The sequence below is a fragment of the Thermobia domestica genome, chromosome 8 (genome assembly GCF_964235325.1).
Source record: "Thermobia domestica chromosome 8, izTheDome1.hap1.1, whole genome shotgun sequence".
Classification (NCBI taxonomy): domain Eukaryota; kingdom Metazoa; phylum Arthropoda; class Insecta; order Zygentoma; family Lepismatidae; genus Thermobia; species Thermobia domestica.
This window is the reverse complement of record NC_137461.1, coordinates 167,025,010-167,047,729: the sequence shown is the minus strand read 5'-3', so window position 1 is coordinate 167,047,729 and position 22,720 is coordinate 167,025,010.

The following is a 22,720-nucleotide window of genomic DNA, read 5'->3' as shown; positions in this document are numbered from 1 at the left end:
TTCGCCTTAGAGTGGAAACCCTAACTGTAGTGACGATATATGATATTTGTAGTACAAGGCGTGTTCGTTACACAAGGCAGGAACAGTCGACGTAAGCATACAATCAATTGGTCAGGAGGAGTGCAGTCACATACTAGTTATCCACATGTACGAGGGTGAGCATCAAAATAAGGTCAACAGAGTGATTATTTAAGTACATCGGATTCAACACCTCTTATTCTATTCAGTTCGGCATACCATCGATTCGAACTTGAAATATTATTTTATATGGGGAATCCATATGTGGTATCACTAGTCGACTCTAAAATATATATATCAATCAACCATTCAGTACATGTTAGAAATATATATAGATACATACTCTACTTCAGGATTATACCAATTAAAAGAACAACAGCTTCAACGTCAATGCTTAATTTCCTTATTTGCATTTTATTTACTTATTTCAACAGATAAAACGCCTGCACATATATATCAGAATAAGGAGACGAACACATTATAAGGTGAGGTAACAAGAAAGTTTCGGATTGGGGGACCCGTAACTAACTTACTCGTACATATTTATTATTATATCCATGTCACAATAACCTCAAACAATTTATAGTTTTATCTAGTAATAGAGCACGAACAGAATCTTTATATTTAACCGTTCATCGAACTCAATGTATCGGAGGAATGGGACTTTTATACCTTGTTCAGTCACTTTACTGTTTTTTTTTTTTTTTTTTCGAAAATTAAAATGTATGTATTAGATAGTTGAGAATTCGCAAATATAACTTTTGGACCGGGCAAATATATATACGGTACCCCCTAGAATGTTCGGATATGCGGAACAAAATGAAATTATTTTCCCATGTTTATACGCTACAATTAAACCTTAATTTACAAAATGTATTTAGAATTCGTAAGCAATAAGCAACAGAGCGCCACAACCTAGTCGAGCCCAGTTTTTTCGAGGCAACTAAGGAAATTTTAAGCATTTTGTATCTCAGTTACATAGTGCTCTCAACGGGTTGGGTCGGGTCGGGTTGAAGACCGACCCGACCCGATGAACGGACCCGACCCGCGATCTGATTCGATTGACCTGACCCGACAACCCGGCCCGAATAACTCGACCCGAGCTGACCCGACTGACCCGACCCGACAACCAGACCCAAGTAGCCTGACCCGACAACCCGACCCGAGCTGACCCGACCCGACCCGAGCTAACCCAACCCGACAACCTGACCCGAGTAGTTTGACCCGACACGACAACCCGACCCGAGTTGACCCGATCCGTAACCCGACCCGTTTGAGAGCACTATGGTCACGACACTGGGTGAATGCCAAAATGCACTCCCATTGGGAATTAAACCCGGACCACGTGTACCGAAGTCTTACACATTAACCACTAGCTAGATCAAGCGAGGGATTTGTATATGCATCTTAATGAATATTTGGCACTTTTGAGGTTTGGTTATTTCTTTCTATAACTGATACCAATGTCCGACGTAGGAGAAATTTATTTTTTTCTTGCTTTAGTTCTGTGACGAAATTTTTATTCAAGTTCAGTGTTCTCACCTGCTCGGACGGCAGGGGGTCTTCTCGGAAGGCAGCAGCAAGAATCTCTTGGCGGAGACAAAAGGAAATCGTTTAACTACAATGATAAGGGTTGAGGAAACGGAAGAACACCTGTGATATTTTCCAACCCTTCAACTTTCATTCCAAAATAGGTTCGTATGATTCCGGGACTTGCGCCACTTTGATTTTTCTTTCTCGATAATTAAAACGTATATTACAGTATATATAGTTACAAGTAAGAAGATAGATAATATGAATTTTGTAATTTAAAATTTAAAAATACAGTAGGATAATTAATTATAAAGTACTAATTTTATTTCATCACTTTCAGCCCAACAAATGAAATTCAAACAATTCACACCCTGGGTTTTGGTCATCAATACTGTGTCTTATTGTTCGTCTTGCACAGTCAAGTCTTGGTCCTGTATTTCGTAGTCTTGGTGGTCTTTCATGCTATACGAGAGCCAAGAATGCTCGCCTCATCGGTACAAATGAAGACCAAGTGTGATTTTGATTATGGTCTTTCATACTATACGGAAAGCAAGAAAATATACTCATCGCTACTTGGTGATCATTATCACCAAAACAAGGCCAAGAGCAAGATTACTATGCACTTCGACTTGCATATCCAATCTTTATCTTATTCTTGTATCGATGTTCTTGGGCTTGATGAAATAAAATTAAATATTCAGTTTAAGGTCCCTCGATTCTGCACCGAGGCTAAGGGATATGGTGACCATGAGAAATGAATGCAATGGTGGAATGAAGAAAGTGTTGAGGAAACAGGAGAACCTCGAGAAAATCCACTACACGGCGTTTCTCCACCACAAAGCCCAATTAGCACAAGCTGGGATCGAACCATGGACACCATGCACCAGAGATGAATTATCTACCACTGAGCCACCGCGGCCCTACTTGGGCTTGGTCGTCCATATCCAATCTTTCTTTTGGCCTTGCTTAAACATCTTCTAGTTTTGTTCTAAATCCAGACTTCATATTGGCGTAGATATTAATATTACAGTCGATTGGTAAAATAAATCTTCCACGTTTAAAAATTAAAGTACACACAAGTACAAAAATAAGCATTTACCATAAAAACACTAGCTGCAATTGTTCAAAATAGATTTATGGCTTCTATAAAATCAATTGAAAAGTGCTATTTTTAATTAGGCAGCTAGTGAAAAACAGCAGCTTTCGTCTTCAGCCGAGTTTAAGTTCAACCTAAACTCAGTTGACCAAAGTGAACTGACTCGACTGACCCGACCCGACAACCCGATCCGAGCTGACCCTACTGACCCGATCCGATAACCCGACCCGAGCTGACGCGATTGATCCGACCCGACGCGACAATCCGACACGAGCTGACCCGATTGACCCGACCCGAGTTGACCCGACCCGACCCCTTTGAGAGCACTATTGGTACAGTTCGTAACAAATGCCAGGGATTTATGTTAGCACGAGTACTTCAACTACTTACTGTAGCTGGCAAATTATAAGTGTATTCCTATTATAGTTTCCAAAATATCTACCCTTCAAATCTCATTATTCCCTCACTCACTCACTCACCGTCATCAAAATTCTAACGAACTTCTAGCATAGTGGTCATCAATCTTGTGGAGTCAATCGCCCTCTTGGCTGAATGAGATCGTTCTGAGCCTCCCTCGTTATCTTAATCCAATCCATCTATGCACAAGACTAAACGTAACACTTGCACGAAGCAGTTTAAGAGCCAAAAAAATTTTTAAGTCTGCATTGCAGAGCATATAAAATGAATTGTTGAAACAATATTACCATTCACTTTACATATACGTTATATTTTTAACACAGGTTTGCCCAAAAGAGAAGAACCAATAAGCGTTTCTGTGACCGACTTTATAAAAGATGAATAACCGTAACTTTTATGTCGACTGAATATCTTTCGTCATTACAATATTAATATAGAACTCAGGATATGAATTGGTAAATATTGAAAAGTGCTTATTTATGAGTAACCGGTTTTTTCCTAGTCCTCAAAATAAATTAAATTTTTAGCTGCTGATTGCAAAATAATAATAATAACAATAATAATAATAATAATAATAATAATAATAATAATAATAATAATAATAATAATAATAATAATAATAATAATTATTATTATTATTATTATTATTATTATTATTATTATTATTATTATTATTATTATTATTATTATTATTATTATTATTATTATTATTATTATTAACTAACTAACTCTATGGCCTATGGAATCCGGAGGTTCAATGCCGCGTTCACAAAAGCTCTCCACTGACTTCTATCCTTAGCTAATTGCATCCAGTTTCTACTTTGTATCCCAATCTCTGCGAGATCCATCTTAATATTGTCCTCCCATCTGCGCCTCGGTCTTCCTAATGGAAGTGTTCTGATTGGTCTTCCAGTCAAGACTTTGAAAGCGTTTCTACTTTTTTCCATTCTAGCTACATGACCCGCCCACTTAAGCCTCCTACTCTTGACGACCCTAACAATGTTGGGCAAACCATATAAATTATGCGGCTCGTCGTTATGAAGCTTCTGCCATTCCCCATTCCCGTTCCTCTTGGGTCCGAATATTCGTCTCAGGATCTTGTTCTCAAATACTTTCAGTCTATGTTCTTCCCTCAGAGTAAGTGACCATGTTTCGCAGCCATACAGAACAACAGGCATGATTATCGTTTTGTATATTTTAAGCTTCAAATTCCTCGACAGAATTCGCGATGATAAGAGATTTTGAACCGAATAGTAACACGAATTCCCTGCCTTCAGTCGACATTTAATTTCTCCGTGAATATGATTTTCCTCTGTTAATATTGATCCTAGATATTTAAAACTATCCACTTTATCAAAAGTATTATTTAATATTTTAACGCATCCATGATTTGCTGTAGTTCCGACGCACTTCCATGTATTTAGTTTTCTCTGCATTTACTTCTAAACCCATGTCCCTGCAAGCGTTTAATAAGATCTCTGCATTTACTTCTAATCCCATGTCCCTGCACGCGTTTAATAAGATCTCTGCATTTCTTTCTATTGTTCTCCTATCATCCCCTATTAAATTTACATCATCAGCATATGCCATAACCTGGTGAATACCGTTCAACTGTAGCCCTGGCTGCTATCTTTGATTTTCCTTATAGCGTATTCCAGAACGAAGTTAAATAATAATGGCGACAACGCATCTCCCTGTTTTAGGCCATTTTCGACGTGAAAGCTTGTGGACAAAAATTTTCCTATCCGGACTTTACTTTGGGATTCATTTAAACATATCTTAATTAATCTAATTAGCTTTCTCGGTATTCCAAGTTCTGTAAGAACGTTGTATAATGTTTCTCTCCTAACCGAGTCGTACGCCTTTCTAAAATCAATAAATAGTTGATGTACCGGGGTATTGTATTCCCACTTTTTTCGAGTATTTGGCGAATGGTAAATATTTGGTCGATAGTTGATCGATTTCGTCGAAATCCGCACTGATTATCTCCAATAATTTCATCTGTGTATGGGGTCAGTCTTGCTAATGGAATATTTGAAAGGATTTTATAGGATGTGTATAGAAGAGAAATGCCTCGATAATTATTACAGTCAGTTTGTCGCCTTTCTTCTGAATTGGAACAATGATTGATTCTTTCCATTGTGTGGCAATTCTTCCTTGTTCCAGATAAGGAGAATGAGTTTGTGTATCTTGTTCCACAATTTTTCGCTTCCAGCTAAAATTAACTCAGCCGGAATTCCATCTACACCCGGAGATTTCTGTTTCTTTAATTTCTTTATAGCGGTTTCTACTTCTATTCGGTTGGGTTCTGGAATATACGGTTCTGCGGTGTGTATCTCCTTTTCTCCACGCACACTAGTTTTTGGTTGCGTGTTAAGCAAATCGTCAAAGAAATCTTTCCATCTATTTAAGATGCTATGCGTGTCAGTGATAACTGTACCGTCAGATTTCTTTAATATATAAGCACGGGGTTGATAGCCTTTCTTAAATTCGTTGATTCCCTTATACATGTCCCGGATGTTTTTATTTTTACTATTATCTTCAAGTTCCTTAATTTTAGCTTTCAGAAAATCGCGTTTCTTTGTTCTAAAAGTTTTGGAAATTTTTCGCCAGATATCTGCGAAATTTTGTGTAGTTATTTCATTCGGATTTTGTAGCCAGCGTAATTTTGCCTGTTTTCTCTTCTCTGCTAGTTTAATGCATTCCTGGTCGAACCATGGTTTATTCCTACGTATTTCCGCGTGTCCAAATTTTTCTTTTGCTGAAATTTTAATGCTATCTCTAATTTCAATCCAGGTATCCTCAACATTAGTGCACTCCGAATCTTCTAAAGCCGAGAATCTATTCGAAACTTCAATCTGGTATTTCTCTCTTACCTGGCTCTCTTCTAATTTCTTTAAATTGAATCTCTCCGTTTTCGGACAATGAGTATTACCTTTATTCAATGATAACCTCTCTCGTATTATCGCTGCTACCAAGTAGCGACCAGTGTCACAATAATCCCCTCTAAACGACCGGACATCAATTATGCTAGATTGCCTTCTTCTATCTACTAAAACGCGATTAATTTGATTATGTGTTTTCCCGTCTGGTGATGTCCAAGTGTATTTATGAATGTTGCGATGTGGAAATTTTGTGCTCTTCACGATTCGGTTTTTGGATGTTGCAAAGTTCGCGAGTCTAACACCGTTGTCATTACTTTCCTTATGCAGACTTTCGTTCCCTATAATCGGTTTGAAAATATCCTCTCGTCCTACCTTCGCATTGAAATCCCCTAATAGAATTTCCATATGGTATCGCGGGAGTTGGTCAAATATCCGTTCCACTTCTTCGTAAAAACTGTCTTTTATATCGTCATCCTTATCTTCAGTTGGGGCATGTACATTTAAAACAATAATATCGCACCACCGTCCCTTAAGAGTAATAAAGGAAAGTCTGTCAGTAACAAATTCAACCCGTTTAATTGCTGGTAATATACGTTTATGAACGAAAAACCCTGTTCCTAACTGGTGATTTTTATTTCCTTCCCCGCAAAAGAACGTAAAATTTCCGGAATTCAGAGATCCATTTCCTTCCCACTTAACTTCTTGAACTCCTACTATGTCCATCCTGTATTTCTCTAACTCACTCGTTACGGATTTTAACGGGCCTGCCCTATAAAGACTCCTAATATTCCATGTTCCAAGTCTCATGTCCATTTTCTTTTGCTGAGGTCGTGCTAAGTTATCAGTCCTTGTCCGAGGCTTTTGTGAATATTTCTGAACATTTTTTTTTTTTTTACAGGATGAGGTTGTTAGCCCTACCCAAACCCCCAAGCTGGAGGACCACTCCTAGTCGGCTGTCCGCGACTGCTTATTCAGTATATTCGCAGCTAACCTCTATATCTAGAGGCCTTCTCCTCGATCCGCAACCTGAGGACGCGCCATGCCGTGGTGACAGGATTTTTATTATTATTATTATTTTATTATTATTATTATTATTATTATTATTATTATTATTATTATTATTATTATTATTATTATTATACCTGTACTTCTAAACTATGCTGCGCATAAGCATTAGAACTCTTATATGATAGAATGCGTATGTCCGTCTGTTTGTTGACAGGTATCAGAACAAAAGCGGTAAGATATATAAAGAAGCAGTTTCTTGCAATCGATTCAGAGTCCCAAGAATAGGTTTCATCTCGTCCGTTAACCTATTATTCAACCCAGAGTTGGTTGAAATTAACTATTTCTGGGTTCAACGTTTTCCGCTGTAGAACAAAGACTGTAAAAGAAAGCAACAAGCGATTTTCTGTAATCGATTCAGCCTCTCAGGGAAATACACTGTTATGCTTAACACTCTTCCAAAATCAGAAGTGGTTGAAATTTATTACTACTTCCGGTTCAATGGTTATTTCATAGAAGAAAAACGATAAAAGATATCGACAAGCGGTTTCTTGTAATCGATTCAGCATCTCGAGAATAAGTTCCACCTCCTATGTTGCCATCTATTCAAGACGGAAGTGACAGAAATCAACAATTTTCGGTTTCAGTGTTCAAGGCTATAGAAGAGGAACGGAATACCGACAATCAGTTTTTGCAACCGGTTCAGCGTCAGCAGAGAGCATACCAAGGAAAATAAAAGAATCAGGAAAAAAGGATTATGGAAATACCAAACGGTAGCTATTTAAGCTATCAATCAATTTTTTCAATAGCGAGTTATACGACTATGAATTTTGAATATTTCATATATGAGTATTCCAGATAAGGTATACGAATATGATTTCCTCATTTCAATCAAAAAAGTGCTTTATTTTATTTAGAACTTGATAATACTGCATATTAATATAATCAAATTTTACTTCTGTTTATTTGGGATTGCAAGATTAAACTGTTAGTGCATTCACATGAGTTTACATTAAACTCGGAAATGTTACAACTTACCTTCCAACGTTGCAGTCTAATAATTAATCAATTACTGCAAAAAAGGATTCCAACAAAAATATAACAAATGAGCTATTTTAGCTTAATATCAGACACCTATGCACAACAGCACCTTTTATGGTGAAGTTCTGATAAGTCTGTTTCAAGTTTTATCACTGTAACTTACCCAAACAACATTTAGCATCGTAAAAATGACTAATACTGATGAAATATCACTAGGATTACCAACTGTGGGAAACGAAATTGCGAGTATCTCGCCACAAATTGTTTATTATATAGCCCTGCCTTAATCAAACTAGTTGCAGTATCTCTGGTTCTATCAGTAAAACACATTGCAGTTGGCAACTTTAGACATAACAGAAAATTATTGGGTCGGACATATCCCAGCCGTCCGCCCTCTAACGACTCTCATGATTTTAAAAAAAAAATACAACTATTTTTAAGCATATACATGTCCACCATAGTGAAAAATGGTGGAAAGTATCAGTTTTGTTACTAATGGTCTGATTGACCTCTAATAAACTTATTTACTATATATTATTTCACATTATAATGTGACAATATTTTGAAGCTCACAGATGTTTGCCATTTTGAAAAGATGTCATTTTAGATATAACGGTCTGATTGTCTTGAAATAAATGACATTCAATTTAAGGTAAATGGCTACAACATGCTGTGACAACATCTTGAATGCGCTACATACTTACCATATGGTGAACAGTATCACTGGAGTCACTATGAATGGTTTATTTGACTTAAAATAAACGACACTTGGTTTGGAATGAGTCACTATATTAGAATATGGCAATACCTTTAAACAAAATAGGTAACAGAGGGTGTTTATTGTGAACAGCTTACTTCATTTTTTATTTTTTATTTTTTATTTATTTATTTATTTATTGATAAGATTACTATTACGCATACAGAGACAATTAGTTCAGAAATGGTGACAGATAGGTATACGGGACGCGTATAACAGATCTCAACTCACTTTAAGAAGACGTAAACGGCATAATGGTGGTTGGTGAATCTTTTTAAGTGTCTGCCAACGACATATCAGTTAGTGAATGAATGAAACAGTACTATCTATATTTAGTGGAACCTCCAATGAACGTGGTGCCACATCCTTGATATTTTCTGTACTATAGAAATAAAAACAAGGCAATAATAATAAATTGAAATTAATTTCCATGAAGAATAACGGTAGAAGAAGACTAAGCTTCGTAATTCTTCTTTCTTAAAAAGTTGTGAGATCTAATTTGGAACCAAATATTGAATTCTTATTACCCTTCGTACATCTACACTTACAAAGAAGCTTTTGTGACTTGACAGTCACGCAGTATTAGGAAGTAACGGAGTGATACTTATATACTATATAGATATATTGTTTGTGTTTATAGATGTTCTTAGAAACTACTTAATCAGAGTCGTCATTTCAGACTTCGCTTAACCTGTAAGTACTCGCTCCCTTTTTGTGACACCAGTACTCGCGCAGGGGTCCAATAGACCCCCAAATTGATATTAGTTTTTTTACAATAAAAAATAGTTCTTTTAAATACAGTAAAAGCCCCTTATTCGCGCTTCCTTCATTCGCGTTTTCACTATTCGCGGATTAAAAAAATGCGACCCAATTCCTATATTCGCGGCTAAAGATTTCTTTATTCGCGGATCTAATCAGTACGTACATACGTAATAATAAAAAGAATTCCAATAGGAATCCAACCCAATATCCTTTGTAAACGCCGTCAAATGGACTAATAAAATGTAAAATAGACCTTATTACAACTTTGCCTAAAGTATGTTGTTAAATAATATCGCCGCTGTTTTGGTTCGAACTTTGACATAAGCCACCTTCGCCGCGATCGATGTTTTTGAGAATGTAAACAAACAGAATGAAAGCAACCTTATTACTCAATGAATAAAGTATATTTTTAAATGCCGCCACATTATTAGCCGTCCTTTGGTAAGAGCCGCTTTGCGTGTTTTATTGTTTCGTCTTTCCATTCGTTACAAAAATTGTGATCGAGTAACACGTCTCTACCGCTGTCTTCCTAATTTATACACTAATGTCAACTAAAAAAAAAAAAAAAAAATGAGAAACGAGTTTCGACACGAAAAAAATCTGTGTTACCGCTTAAAGTGAAAATAGAAATGTTTGATCGTTTACGCCTTGGAGAGTCGTTTGCACCCATATCACGCTCATTCAATGTCAATGAATCAACTGTACGATCGATAAAAAAATCCGAAGATAAAATAAGGTCGTCTGTAGCTTCAACTTCACTGTCAGCGAAAATTGTTCGTGATCCAGCAATAGAAAAAATGGAAGTGGCGTTGTCATTACGGATCGAAGACCGCAACCAAAAAAGGGTGCTCCTAAGTGGTTCAATGGTCCGGGAGAAGGCAAAGCGTCTTTACGCTCATTTTAAAGAACCTGATGGTAGTTGTAGTGGTGAATGTACAGATGGAGGATTTCAAGCATCGGAATGTTGGTTCAATAAATTTAAGGTGAGACAATCATTGCATAACATTAAAATCGTTGGAGAAACTGCATCTGCAGACACTGCTGCAGCAGAACGATATCCAGAAAAATTTGCAAACTTAGTAGCTGATGGAGGATACAAACCTGAGCAAGTATTTATTGCAGACGAAACTGCACTGGTTTGGAAGAGAATGCCAAACAAAACATTCATTTCTAAAAGCGAAAAGTCTGCTCCTGGATTTAAGGCAGCAAAGGATAGAGTCACACTGCTGCTATGTTCTAATGCATCTGGAGATTGTGTCATTAAACCACTGATGCTTTACAGATCGTTAAATCCTCGGGCTTTAAAAAATCAAAACAAGGACGACCTGCCAGTGTTTTGGCGTGCTAATAAGAAAGCGTGGGTTACAAGCGCTATTTTTTGTGACTGGTTCCGGAATTGTTTTGTTTCTGAAGTTAAAACTTATTTTAAAAAACAGAATTTAGACTTTAATGCAGTTCTAGTTTCGGACAATGCACCAGGTCATCCTCGCGAACTTGAAAATATGCATCCAAATATAAAAGTGACATTTTTACCTCCCAACACGACGGCTTTGCTTCAACCTATGGACCAATGAATAATCCAGGCCTTTAAGCTCTATTACATTAGACGAACCTTCAAAATCGTATTGGATAATATGGAATGTAATCCTGATATGAATGTTATGGAATGCTGGAGGAAATTTGACAGAGCAAAATGCATCGTAAACATAAAAGAATCATTGGAAGAACTGAAGCCACACACATTGAAGTCATGCTGGAAAAAACTGTGGCCTGCTCTGACTGCGGAAAATGACGAAGAATGTGTGCAAATTCAAACTTTGACTGCAAACATAGCCGAAATTGCGAATGGAATAGGACGAGATGGGTTCGAACAGATAGAATCAAGTGACATTCAGGAATTGCTTGAATCGCAAGATGAAGATTTGACTGAAACCGACTTGGAGGAAATGTTAAATTCACATCCCATTGAAGAAGAGGCTTCAACAAGCATTGGAAACGTGACATTTAATTTGAAAAATCTTAGTGAAGGTTTAAGAATGGCAAATGTGCTTTGTGATATCTTTATGAAAATTGATCCGTCTATGGAACGAAGTCTTATTTTTAAGAGGCAAATTGCTAATGCCACTGCTGAATATCAGTCTGAATTGAAGGAACTTTTAAAAACTGCCAAGCAAGAAAAAAATACAAAATTCTTCAAACCATTGCCTAAGTCTGAAGATAATAATTAATCAATATGGTCAAAAACTTCAATTACAGTAAATTGATTTTTATATATGTATTTGTTTTTTTTATTTTATTTTGTCATCTAGGAACGTATCTCCTATAACCCCATATAAATTACCATTCCGTATTCACGGTTTCTGTATTCGCGACATATTTATGGAACATATACCCCGCGAATAGCTTTTACTGTAATTAAGATAATGTAGCATAACTCTAGACATGTTTTTAAGAGTATTTGATGCAATTAGATCTTTTGTACTCGTTTTGAGATGTTTATTTATATTTTTCATCAGGTATTCTGGTTAACAACACACAATTTACCTGTTTGGGGGTCTGTGAACACCCCGTTCGAGAACTTAAGGGTTAAGGGGGGCAAGAGCCAGGCCCGTACTGGGATACTAACGAGGGCGGTGGACAAGTCTATCAAAAGGGCGCCCATAGAAACGTGATATATACATATATATATATATATATATATATATATATATATATATATATATATATATATATATATATATATGGTGACTGGTAATTCGATGCATTCCTTGCAAGGGGATATTCTACAAGTACTTTGGAATATTTTCACCTATATGAACTGGGGTTCGGATATCAATAGTTTCTGAATAATTTAGACATGTGTGATTTCTTTGAAATATGCCAGCTAAAGAGAGGTGCTCGAGAAAGTTTCATCTTGACCCCCTTCCACATATCGTAGAGCGATGAAATTTAACGTGTGTAATCCTGCATATCTGTGTAGGTGATGTGGTAATGTACAGCTTGCAAGTCTGCACCGTTGCTGTGTTATAGATCCGAACGTGAAGTAAGGTGTAGTGGTCCAAAATCCATTCCTGCACCTCAGGAAGTAGCATGGCAACATCGCAGAAAGTACTTGCAACTAGGACATGACTGCATGGTTTGGAAGAGGTGGAATGAAGGGGGTGTTCAGTCAAGAGAAAACGCGAACAATGACGGAATTCATACCCAGGGTCGTACATCTGTGTGGCCAAAATTAGAGCAGTGAATGGGTGCGTTGTTTTCCAGGAGGCCGACAGCTTTTGTGAACATGTCACACTCTGTTTCTATGTTTCACAAGCTTTTGTTAGTGCTACAGTGCTAAATGTGATATTTTGTTATGACTTTCCAAGGTTTACATTTTTACCTTTGCAGAAAACTTATAACATTAGGTTATCATTATAGCAATTGGTACGAGAATGGTCTTTATTTGATTTATTAAAGCGATGTATTCTATTGCTAATTCTTTCTTTTTTTATGCATTTATGTAAAAGTACGACTCAAGGAAAGGTTCGCACTTCCAACTCCGAGGTCACATCGGTCTTTTAGGCGAGTCTAGGGTTCGGGAAGAAACTGATTCTGACTTTCTAAAAAATACCATCCCTGTCTTCGCCTCCTGGGAGTGAAGAAAACCAGGGAAGACCTATTCAAACCAATAAAAGCGTGCGGACGTATCACCTTCAAGGGAGCTCCGTGTTCAACTCTGAGCGACCAAAGTGATGATCATTTTATTTGGGATCAGCATGGATTATTACTACTTGCTTTCTTCCCACTTCGTAAAAAAAATACAATAGGAAAAGATAGGTACGGGGGACGGCGTGACGTCATCCGTCCCCATACCTTTTCAGATCCACTTTACCCTTGATTAACAAATTTGTTTAGTAACATAAAAAGATAAACTGTGAAAACGTCTTTATTAGAGAAACAATTTTTAGTTCTTGTAACAAACTTTTTGTCATACAAAATGAAGCTAAATATATAGATCCTACCAATAAATTAATATAGCTATATTTTAAAATACAATAGGTACTGAATATTCGAACACTACTCCAAAACACACAGTAACAATCAAATTTGCAAATAAAGAGCTTTAAAAACTTGAATTGTTTAAACTACATTATATCGATTACGCTTACAAGCAACGTACAAAACAAGGCAGGATCAGATCCAACTCAAACTTCGCCCAGAGGACACATAATAGAAAATAAGAAAAAATGCCAAATTGGAGCTGCCCCCATCCAGAAACACCGGAGATATACTCCTCAAGATAACGCATCACTTGACAATATGATATAACATAAACGTCGCTAGATACTCATTTATGTCGAAAACGGAAAGGATGGGCAGCACCAGGATGGTATCAAGATATTTGATATGCTATAACACTATATGAGCAATATTTTAGTTTACTTTTAGTAATTCAAGCAACAACTTAATTTCTGTAAAAAGGAAATAAATATATCTGGAAGAATTATCTGTTTTTGCTTCAGAGATGAACAGAGTTGAAAATGAAGTATATGTATACAGTTACTGTAAGCAGTAATGAAAGTGATGTTTAATTTTGTATAGGTGAAAATTCTTTGCATCTCCTTAACATACACAACGATATGTTCAAAGAATATTTCTAACATTAAATAAACCACCTGTAGACCTTGTAAACATATTTTATATTTAACTCAATAATCGTGACAAGGTACAACACTTTTTAGTAAAAACACTGTATAAGATGAAAAGTTTCAATACTATAACAGTATCTTCATGAGACTTAAACACACTTATCTAGTGTGCATAAGTGTGTTTAAGTCTGATGAAGATACTGTTATCGTATTGAAACGTTACATCTTATACGGTGTTTTTACTAAAAAGTGTTGTACCTTGTCACGATTATTGAGTTAAATATAAAATATGTTTACAAGGTCTACAGGTAAAAACACTGTATAAGATGAAAAGTTTCAATACTATAACAGTATCTTCATCAGACTTAAACACACTTATCTAGTGTGCATAAGTGTGTTTAAGTCTGATGAAGATACTGTTATCGTATTGAAACGTTACATCTTATACGGTGTTTTTGCTAGAAAGTGTTGTACCTTGTCACTACTATTGAGTTAAATATTTCTAACGTTAGTAGAAACTGCATTTCTTGTGAGGACCCTGCTATGTTCCAAGCCCCCAGCAAGTGCACCTTGTGGACAAACATCGTGTAGTTTTCTCTAGTTATTTCCGGCTACTCCCACCTTCTTCATTTTACCATTATCGTCTTCTTTCTTAAATTTGTTACATAATCACTGGGAAAAAATCAAAATGTTGTTTCTACTGTTTCTACATCTCGTGGTATAAGTCAATGTTGTGGTTGCAATGAGGTACCTACAAGAATACCAAAAGCGATTCTACTAATGTAATGTCGTATAATGCATTGCCCTTCTTCCTAAATGCCTCAATTGAAATGTAATTGGTTCTAATAACTTTATCAAGAACGTGGTATGTATAAGCTTTAGTGAATGACATTTTAACGAGCATTCGTAAGACATTATAATATTTATACATGCCATTAAATTGTGTCATTATGACTCTATATTATGTTTGCAATTGTAAAAAAACACATAGTACATTTTTTTTATGTAAAAGAAGGTGACTGAATGAGAAATGGAAGAAGAATACATGTTGATTTCGAAGTCACGACTACTTACTTTATAAATTTATAGTTTATGTCTGTTCTCAGGTTATCGAAATGACTAATGAAAACTATATAACAAGTTATGTAAATCAAAGAAATATGAGTTGAAATGTTAAGTTTTGTGTAAATAAATTTATAGTTCTTTAAGTAAAGAAAAAGGAACATGTCATACACATCATTATTTTAGAGAACCTAACCTATTCATTGAAAACCATAAAGTGAAAATTGTATGTAAGAGAATAACACTTGCACAAATAATAAGAATATATATACTTTATATATACTGTATTATAAATAGGCAATTTGTGATACTTTTATTGAAGTTATAGAATTTGTCCCAAAGGATCATACTAAACGTGCCCATGAATATATTATAATGAAAGAAATACAAGAGAATATGAAAATAAATATGTGAGTAATGTATTGGCTTATTGTATATTATTTAACCCCTTACCGCATGCAGTGCCATATATGACACATACCCTTTTTTCACTAGCTTTTTTGTGATTTACCAAAGGCATCAAATGGCTGTTTTGTTTGCTGTGAGATATTGACGTGTATGAATAAGACATTTTAGTATCATCTGGCATGTTCTTTGTGAGTTGTAAGTGTGTCATATATGGCACTTACTTATTTCTCGTCGGAATTAAGTAAAAAATCTAAAATTCAAGTTTTAATTCATTTTTCAAGTTCACGTATGAGGATTTTCAATACTGATTATTTTTTTCGCTAAAAGAAAAATCATGCAGAAAGGAGTTAATCTTAAAAAGAATGTAAATGTATGTCGAGGAAATATTATCTTGTAAAGGACAAACTGCGTTTCTTTACTAAGGGGTAACCATGGCTAATATTGTGGGAAAACGGGTCTTTGGGGAGCCAGTTTATTTATTTTCTTTATTTATTTTGTTTATTCAGTTATGAGTATTTCAAGTTTGAAGTTACCGACGAAGTGCGTGTGGTGCACCATCATGTAAGTAGCCCACTATGAGAGGGATACACTTTACACAAAAGCTCTTTCAATTTTCAAATGTAAAAGTAGTGGAAGAAATAATAAAAAAGGACTTGAACCATATAAATATTGTTACTTTACTATTTCAACAAAAACGAAGTTACAACGACCTTTACGGGAATGGAGATTTCACAAGTTTGGTTGGACCTCGCATAGAATTTGTGTGAAAGACCATGAAATCTACGAGCAGCCCTGTCTATGGCTGACCTAGTTCATTAAGCGGATGTCAGCTTTTTTACATTTTCGAAATAAACCAATATATGGATTCCTTATTATAAGTAAAAGAATGCAGTTGGTAATAAGTTAATAATAAGTCTTCAACAAGAAGCTATAATCTTTAACAGAAAATGGATAAGGAAAGTAGGAAACACAATTATTATAGCAATAATAACATCGTTAATAAGTAAGCAGTAGCTAGTATAATCATGACTTGTTTACAAACACGTATCTTGAGATCTTTTTGAGTACTCTATTTAGAAAGTTTAGAATATTTAGTTTTTTTCATGTAATTCGTTGAGAGTCAGCTTTGCTGGGTTCTTAGATTGTAGGAACTTTGGCTCGATGGTTACGTTTACTGATGAGCGCAAGAGTCTTGGTCTTGCAGTTTTTGCAAGAGTCTTGCATGTAAGACCAAGACCAAGACCAAGAGGTGCAAGACCAAGACCAAGACCAAGACCAAGACCATACCTGCAAAATCAAGACCAAGACTCTTGCGCAAGAGTCTTGCACAAGTACCGGCATTACTTGATTTTTTTTTTTTTTTTTATAGAATTTAAACAAGGAGATGGATTTCTTGGCTTCACTGAAAATGCTGCTGGAGTGAATGTGTTCCCAGTGGTTTATGCAATCCGTGTTTGTCGATCTGCCCCTGTAGCATATAGTTACAATATGTCGTTTTCTGATAGTGCTGTCGAAATCGGTTTTTGAAAAAACCGAAAACCGGTTTTTGAAAAAAGTGAAATTTCATAAAACCGAAATGTCGGTTTTGAAAACCGCATTTGCGGTTTCGGTTTTGAAAACCGCTTTTGCGGTTTCGGTTTTGAAAACCGCTTTTGCGGTTTCGGTTTTGAAAACCGCATTTGCGGTTTCGGTTTTGAAAACCGCTTTTGCGGTTTCGGTTTTCAAAACCGCTTTTGCGGTTTCGGTTTTGAAAACCGCATTTGCGGTTTTCGGTTTTCAGAAAATTGGTTTTCTGAAAAACCGAAAACCGCAAATGTCACAAAAATACGACAGCACGCAACGACGAGAAAACAGCAAAGAATCTGTCCCCACTCCGGCTCACAGTTGCCAGATGGAGGGAAATTTCCCTCGGCGTAGGGAAAAAATGATCAAAATTTGCAGAAGGAAAAAAAGATATTTTTTCTTAAAATGTCTTAAAGTGTGGGAAAATTCTTGGTGAATATAGTTTTACAATTGGCAGAATAAAAAAATAAGTTGCAATTTCTCAAAGAGGCACGGCTATCGTTATTGGGAAGTAAAAGGATAGAATAAAATATGATCGGTGTTTCCTTCATGTATAAACTACTGCAGGTGTTTGGGACTTGCGATAAGAAGCCAGTCAACACATGCAAAACCACAACATTCACATTTATCGGAGTGGCAACAAATCAACAATAAAATTGTGTATTGAGATAGAGATTTTCTTTTTTTCTTTTTTATTAAGAAAGTGAGGTGGTGCCTTTTTGTTAACAAAAGAAAGAGTGGCAGTACTATTTTTAAAAACAAGGGGAAAGAGTAATAATAATATAAAAGATGACTGTCTAAGTGGATGATATTTCAAATTGAATTTCATGAGTTGCATGTGTATAGGGATATACCTCATTTCTATTGAGCTTTGTGTTGGGTTATTAACCCATTTTAGCGGGTACCACCCGATTTTCAGGTTCTATATTCGTCCCCCGCTTAAACATATCTTAATCACTAAAAACCACCCGCTTTTTGGGATTGGAGAAAAATCTAAGAGGACTTAGTTGGTATGGTACATTCAACGTAAACCGTTACATCTCTGACAATCTCAATCGCGATTGAGTTAAATTTGAACTCGCGCTCGGGCTCAGGCTCAGGCTCTGGGCTATCTGAGCAGTGCGCGTGTGCAGAATCATTTGCTAATAAGAGATCTGCTCTAATGCACAATGGTTTTCTTTGTGTAGTTCATGTGTTTTTAATGTAATGTATTGGAAGTTCTATACGAATTAATATTCGTTTGTAGATGTTGTGACAAACATACTTGAATTAATCATGCCTTCATAAGCTACAAGAATGCCGAACGACAATTTCAAGTGTAACTTTCAAGACTCTTATAGAAGCGAATTTACGTTTCTTAGCCAGGGCAGAACTCAGTTTGAAGCAAAATGTACACTCTGGAAAACTGTTTCGTTTGAAAATTAGGATGCAGGGAAGCAAATTGGACCTCCCCTGATCTTTATATAGTTTGTAAATTAGACCACAAGGAACACGAATCTGAAGGAAATTGGACATTCCGAGTTTCGGAACTCGAGATATTAAAACTTAAAGTTTAATATAGACGCTATCTATCTATATGAAAAAACACAATATTCTCTATACGAAACATATTATGTCCTGTGAGATATATAAAGGTAACCAAGAAAGTTCTGTCGCTTTTTGTGGAGGTCTGTGTTAAATTGACCTTCATACCGTGAGTTGAATGCGAATGGATATAAGGCGAAGGTCAGTTGTTGGTGTGGGTATATCCAATATTCTACCTGGTTGTGGCAGTTCAGTTACAACGTGAATTTGTGTAAGGACTGAGTGAATATGGAACCTCCACAGAGCGTCATAAGGACGTGTATGCTATACGAGTTCAAACTTGGATCGAATACCACTGCAGCAGAGCGGAAGATACCTCAGGCCTTTCGTGAAGGTGTCGTGATTACGCAGACAGTGCAAGGGTGGTTTAACAAGTTTAAGAACGGTGACGAAACACTCACGAAAGACGCACCACACGTGCCGGAAGACCAACACATGTACAAAATGAAGATCTTCAGGTAGCAGTTGAGCCGAACTGTGGACAGACATGTGAGGAACTGGGGCTAACATTCAATGTTAGTGGAGAAACCATTCGCCAGCACCTCTATCAATTTGGGAAGCACTGATTTGTCTCCGGGCCAGAAGGCTACGCGTGCAGACACCTGTGATTCTTTGCTGTCTCGTCTGAGGAAGGAGCCATTTCTGGACAGGATGTTGACATGTGTTGAGAAGTGGGTCCTGTACGAAGCTCCACGGCGTCATCATTGGTTAAAATCCCATGAACTGGTTCCAAAACAGCTGAAATCAGCAATGCAGCAGAAAGTCCTCCTGTGTGTTTGGTGGACTGCTCACGACATCGTGCATCGGGAACTGCTACCGGGTGGTCAGAGCAGAACATCAATGCAACTGTCTACTGTCAGCAGTTGAGCCGTGTTCAAGAAAAACTCAAAACCCTGGAGCCAACACTTCTCAATCGCTATGGGGTTCCCCCGTTACGGAACAACGCTATACCCCACATAGCTAGAATGAACCGGGACACCATCCTACGCTTTGGATGGGAAACACTATTACATGCGCCATACTGTCCGGACATTGTACCTTCCTGTTATCACCTGTTCCTTTCCTTGGACACTCACTTTAGAGGACTCCAGTTCAACTCCGTAGTAGAGGTGCTAAATGCACTTGATACCTTCTTCGCTTCACGGCAAACCAAGTTCTACCGCGAAGGAATCCATGCCCATCCCGAACGTTGGCAGAAGGTCATTGATACTGATGGGTACTGTTTTTGATCTTCCAGGTACGTCTTAGGTGATATATCGATGCTGTAAGTCATAGGTCAAAAAGCGACAAAACTTTCTTCGTTACTTTTTTACTTTTTTACATAAAACTACTGTATAAGTTCTAGTATCTCGAGTTCGGGAAGTCAGAATGTCAAAATTCGTTCAGATTATTGCTCATTTTGGTCCAGTTTACAAAATATATAAAGATCAAATGGTGTCATTTTTGCTTCCTGGTCAGTTTATGATCGAATATCTCGAGTTCCGAAATTCGGAATGTCAAAATTCCTTCAGATTCGTGTTCCTCGTGGTTTAATTTACAAAATATATAAAAATCAATTGGGGTCTAGTTTGCTTCCGTGTTCACTTTATGTTCGAATATCTCGAGTTCCGAAATTCGGAATGTCAAAATTCCTTCAGATACGTGTACCTTGTGGTCTACTTTACAAAATATATAAAAATCAGGTAGAGTCCAGTTTGCTTCCATGGTCAATTTATGTTCGAATATCTCGAGTTCCGACATTTGAAATGTCAAAATTCCTTCATATTCGTGTTTCTTGTGGTCTAATTTACAAAATATATAAAAATCAGGTAGAGTCCAGTTTGCTTCCATGGTCAATTTATGTTCGAATATCTCGAGTTCCGACATTCGAAATGTCAAAATTCCTTCATATTCGTGTTCCTTGTGGTCTAATTTACAACATATATGAAAATCAGGTGGGATGCAGTTTGCTTCCCTGCAGCCGAAAAGTACATTGGAAGTGTCATCAAAGAAATAACTAAAAAAAAAAGTACTAAGGATCGCAAATCAGTATTTGTAACACGGAAGTTCACATCAATACTTACGGTTTAGAACCCTCACTTTTCTGATTTTAAAATATGGCAACCCTAATTTAACTGTGTCTTTTACAACCATCGAACTATCCCTTTCGCACTGTGCTGCACATATTACCATAATAGCCTTGGAGCAAAAAAAAAAAAAAAAAGTTAAAACACACATATAAATCAATTCATTTGTCTCGATCGATAGATGCTTTCACAATTGTTAAAAGGTGTAATTAAAAACAGCAAACATTGTTTCTGCTTTGAAAAGGGCAATCCCTTATAAAACCGCAAACACGGTTTCGGGTGGCTTTCGCTTTCGAAAAGAGCTTTTGCGGTTTCAGTTTCGAAAACCGCATTTGCGGTTTCGGTTTTGAAAACCGCTTTTGCGGTTTCGGTTTTGAAAACCGCATTTGCGGTTTCGGTTTTGAAAACCGCTTTTGCGGTTTCGGTTTTGAAAACCGCTTTTGCGGTTTCGGTTTTGAAAACCGCTTTTGCGGTTTCGGTTTTGAAAACAGCATTTGCGGTTTTCGGTTTTCAGAAAACCGGTTTTCTGAAAAACCGAAAACCGCAAATGTCACAAAAATTCAACAGCACTATTTTCTGAATTGGTTGTTCGCGTTTTCCGTAGATATTGGTCGTTTTCAAACCACACAGGTGTCATCTTGCGCCATGTGAGCCTTTTTCGTGGACAAACACTGTGTGAGTGGACTTTCTCTGCGTTTTTCCGTTTCTTTCTTCATTCCACCATTTTAGTAATTTCTCATCATTACTGTCTCCCTTAGCCTTGGTGTATAATCGTGGGACGTTAAACTAGATACTTCATTTCATTTCAAAACATATTAGTGGTGTTCTTCTTCCAAAACTAAAGAGAAATGTAGTATTGAACATCGATAATACCGTACACTATAGGTGTCGACTACAGGGGTATGGCCTTGCTTCGAGACTCAAGCATCCGTTGGAAAATTTTAATTTGTGCTCATAAAATTAATATCGAAATTATATTTTCATGACATTGACGAAAACTTAGTGCATGTGACCGCAAGTTTGATTTCATAGACGGTTGCTTATACGTTGAATAATTGTTTATTAATGTAACTTTTAGCTTCCTTAGGTATACGGCACATCGAGGATTGAGCGATATAGCATCATACTACAATAATAAATCTATATTATATAATTGAAAGTGACTATTTTTGTGACTCCTAATCTCTTGAACCACCCGACCGATCTCGATCAAATTTTCAGCATAGATGAGGTTTGAGCCTGGGAGTGTTTTCATTATTTCACATTGACGGTAAAAGTTAGGGGCGGGGAGAAAGGGATGTTATAATAATAATAAGTAAAACTTAATAACCCATGTACCAAACGGCCAATCTCCATCAAATTTTTGACATATATGACGTTCAAGCCTGGAATGTTATCTGCCAGTTCGATTTGACGTAGCAACGTAAGGGAGAAGGAGGAGGGGAAGATGTACAAAAATCAATATAAATAAAAGTGACTAAGTTTGTGACTTAATAACTCTTGAACCGTTCTCAATCAAATTATTAACAAGTATAAGGTTCGGTCTTAGAAAGTTTTTTAGAGTTTGTTTTACTTTCATGGTAGAACCTAGGGTTTGGGGGATATATATATATAAAAGAAATAAAACTTAATAGCTTTTGAAACACCCGACCGATCTTGATCAGATTTTCAAGATAGGTTAAGTTCAGGACTGGAGCGATTTTTATCATTTTACTTTGACGAAGCAAAGAGGGAGAGGGAGAGGAGGGAGATATATATATGTAAAAATGATAAAAATATAAGTAACTGTCGTTGTGACTTTATCACTCTAGAACCAGACGATCGATCTCAATCAAATTTTCAACATAGACAACAACATCAAATTTCGGACTTCGAGTGGTTTTTATCAAATC